We start from the raw sequence: 4,168 nt of genomic DNA on the forward strand, positions 1-4,168 counted from the left end.
CTAGTCGTTATCTTTCCTCCATTCTTGTGGTGTCTCACATGCTCCCCATCTTCCTCTCTCAACCGCATTCTTAGTTACCTTTGTTCAGTGTACTTACATTGTTGTGCTACCATCTCCCAAAATTGTGTTCCAAACCACACACTCCTTTCTTCTATCACCCTGTAGTGTTCCCTTTAGTATTTCCTGTAGGGCAGGTGTCTTGTTCACAAAGTCTCTCATTGTCTGTTTGTCAGAAAATATTTTGAGCTCTCCCTCATATTTGAAGGACAGCTTTGCTGGATACAGGATTCTTGGTTGGTGGTTTTTCTCTTTCAGTATCTTAAATATATCACACCACTTCCTTCTTGTCTCCATGGTTTCTGCTGAGAGATCCACACACAGTCTTATTAAGCTTCCTTTGTATGTAATGGATTGCTTTTCTCTTGCTGCTTTCAGGATTCTCTCTTTGTCTTTGACATTTGATAATCTGATTATTAAGTGTCTTGGCGTAGGCCTCTTCATATCTCTTCTGTTTGGAGTACGCTGCGCTTCTTGGATCTGTAATTTTATGTCTTTCATAAGAGATGGGAAATTTTCATTAATTATTTCCTCTATTATTGCTTCTGCCCCCTTTCCCTTCTCTTCTTCTGGGACACCAATGATACGTACATTATTGTACTTTCTTTCATCCTTGAGTTCCCGGAGACGTTGCTCATATTTTTTCATTCTTTTCTCCATCTGCTCCTTTGCATGTAGGCTTTCAGGTGTTTTGTTCTCCAGTTCCTGAGTGTTTTCTTCTGCCTCTTGAGATCTGCTGTTGTATGTTTCCATTGTGTCTTTCATCTCTTGTGTTGTGCCTTTCATTTCCATAGATTCTACTAGTAGGTTTTTTGAACTTTTGATTTCTGCCGTATACATGCCCAGTGCTTCCTTTACAGCCTCTATCTCTTTTGCAATATCTTCTCTAAACTTTTTGAATTGATTTAGCATTAGTTGTTTAAATTCCTGTATCTCAGTTGAAGTGTAGGTTTGTTCCTTTGACTGGGCCATAACTTTGTTTTTCTTAGTGTAGATTGTAATTTCCTGTTGTCTAGGCATGGTTTCCTTGGTTATCCAAATCAGGTTTCCCAGACCAGAACAGGCTCAGGTCCCAGAGGGAAGAAATATTCAGTATCTGGTTTCCCTGTGGGTGTGTCTTAGAAAATTGCTCCACCCTTTGATGCCTTGGGTCACTGTGCTTTTCTGCCCAGCAGGTGAAGCCTGTTAGCCTATAATTCTTGACTGGTGTGAGGGGGTATGGCCGTGTTCCCCCAGGCTCTGGGGTCTGGTTCTGAATGGAAAGGGTCCCACCCCTTTCCTCCTAGAGAAGACAGACCCCTCAGGTGGAGGTCATTAGCATTTCAATGGTCTTGCTCTCTGCTTGTGCTGTCTCCACCCTTCTCCGCTTCACAGCCCTGGAAACTGAAAATGACTGGGGCTTTCTCCACTGAGCCGAAAAAGAATCAGATAGCCCCCTTCAGACCCAGTCCAAGGCTCTCCAAGGTCAGTCGTCACCCAAAGCCTCTGTCTGTTTTTTGGGGATGTGTACCTATAGTGAGCAGTTCGCTACTTAAAACCCCAGTTGGAGCTCAGCTGAGCTATATTCGCTTGCTGGGAGAGAGCTTCTCTCTGGCACCATGAGGCTTTGCAGCTCGGGCTATGGGGGAGGGGGTCTCCCAACCTGGTTCCGCAGGTTTTACTTACAGATTTTATGCTGTGTTCTCGGCATTCCTCCCAATTCAGGTTGGTGTATGATGAGTGGATGGTCTCGTTTGTCCCCCCGCAGTTATTCTGGATTATTTACTAGTTGTTTCTGGTTTTTTGTAGTTGTTCCAGGGGGACTACTTAGCTTCCACTCCTCTCTATGCCGCCATCTTGCCCAACCCCTTCTCATCTCTTCTTGTTATTTTTGTGTGTGTGGTAATGAAGGTGTCAGGGATTAATTTTGGTGATGAATGCACAACTATGTAATGGTACTGTGAACAATCAAATGTATGATTTGTTTTGTATGACTGCATGGTATGTGAATATATCTCAATAAAATGAATTTTTTTAAAAAAATAAACAATAGAAGAGATTAAAAAAAAAAGTCCCTGGGTAATTCCAATGCTTAGTTAGGGGTGAGAAGCACTTGGGAGCTTTGGCACTCCCCCCTGCACTCTAGTTAAGTTTGAAGCTTTGCTGTCAACATCATGACACTATTGGTTACGATCAGGAAGCCGGATCGTCCTTCATAAGTCAGTCAGTAGTCTGGGGAGGTGAATCTAAAAGGAGTTTCCTTACTTCGCCATAACTAGGGACACCTGATGCCCTTGTTGGCCCAGGCTGGTCCTGAGTCATGTTGTTATCCTGTAATAATTATTAATAGCTCCTGTTCTCCTTCTAACAGGAGTCCAGGTTTAGATGGTAAAGAATAATGTCACTCTATGTCTATCAAACTGGGAAAGCCAGGCCTAGAGTAGAATTTTCCTGGAATTTCTTCTGGCTATAATTTTAATATTCTTTCACTTACCTCTTCCCTCAATTGTCTTACTTTCCAGTCCTTTCTTCTCTTTCTCCTTCATCTGAAAAGGATTAAATACCTTCCAAGCAGACCATTCCCTCACTCTACACCAGAGAATTTCTCCCCCTCATCTCCACATTTCTAGAACTGAGGTGAAGGCTGTGGCTCAAGGAAGATTTTACCACGTTTGTCCTGTTTGTGGGCAGGTAGAGGAAGGAGTATCCTGAAGCTCTGTGTGGCCAGGCCACAGGCCAGCTTTTCTCCAGACCTTGAATAACTGGTTGTGCTGGTTTGAATGTATTATGTCCTCCAGAAAAAGCCATATTCTTCAATGCAATTTGTGGGGCAGACATATTAGTGGGAATTAAGTTGGAACGTTTGGATTAGGTTGTTTGTATGGAAATATGCCCCACCCAACTATAGGTGATAACTCTGATGAGATATTTCCATGGAGGCATTGCCCCACCCATTCATGGTGGGCCTTGATCAGTGGAGCCATATAAATGAGCTGACAAACAGAAGGAACTCAGTGCAGCTGAGAGTGATATTCTGAAAAGGCGCTACAGCCAAGAGGGACGCTTTGAAGAAAGCACAGGAGCTACAGATGATAGACAGTTTGAAGATGGCCATTGAAAGCAGACTCTTGCTCTGGAGAAGGTGAGAGAGGACAAATATCCCAAGTGCAACTAAGAGTGACATTTTTGAGGAACTGCAGCCTAGAGAGGAATGTACTGGGAGAAAGCCATTATGAAACAAGAACTTTGGAGCAGACACCAGCCACATGCCTTCCCAGCTAACAGAATTTTTCCAGACACCATTGGCCATCCTCCAGTGAAGGTACCTGATTGCTGATGTGTTACCTTGGACACTTTATGGCCTTAAGACTGTAACTGTGTAACCAAATAAACCCCCTTTTATAAAAGCCAATCCATCTCTGGTGTGTTGCATTCTGGCAGCATTAGCAAACTAGAACACTGGTGAAGTAGTCTATCAAGTACAGTGTTCACAATGAAATGAGTGTAGCTGACTAGGCAATCAGACAATGCCAGGGGAGACTGACCAACAGAAACCAGAAGACCCTGTGTCTTCTAGATTAATCCAAATTACAGACGTCCCACAAAGGCATGTGGAGGCTGGAAACTGCCCTACATCTTTCCTAGCCTGACATTTCTTTCCAACTTGGGCCTTAAACTTTGAATGCCAATGCCTGTATCTGTTCCTCCCTGTGTTTTGGTTCTTTCCTCCACCTTTGCCTCATATCCTACTTCTAACACATTCTAATACCCCTGCCTTGGGACGACTCCTACCTCATGGGGTCCTGGAGTCCATGTTTAATTCTGATGATTCCCCAAGAATACAGGCCAGGACTAGGAACCCATCACTTGGGACAGAGCTGATACATAGGCCAATTCAATGGCAGAGGGCCTCTGACATGGTCATAAATATAATTGAATTTTCTTCATTTTTGCTACCTGGCCTGCCTTCTTCTCACCAAAGTTCAGGAAATTTCTCTGTGGGGGTGAGACTAGGAGGTAGACTGGGACCTCTGAATCTGTTTTCATTTTAAAGTATGACTCTTTTCTTGACCCCTTCTCTTCCATCTAATCACAGCTCAGGCTATCCACTCTCCTTATCAAATTTCCTACC

The sequence above is a fragment of the Choloepus didactylus genome, chromosome 13, assembly GCF_015220235.1.
Source record: "Choloepus didactylus isolate mChoDid1 chromosome 13, mChoDid1.pri, whole genome shotgun sequence".
NCBI lineage: Eukaryota > Metazoa > Chordata > Mammalia > Pilosa > Megalonychidae > Choloepus > Choloepus didactylus.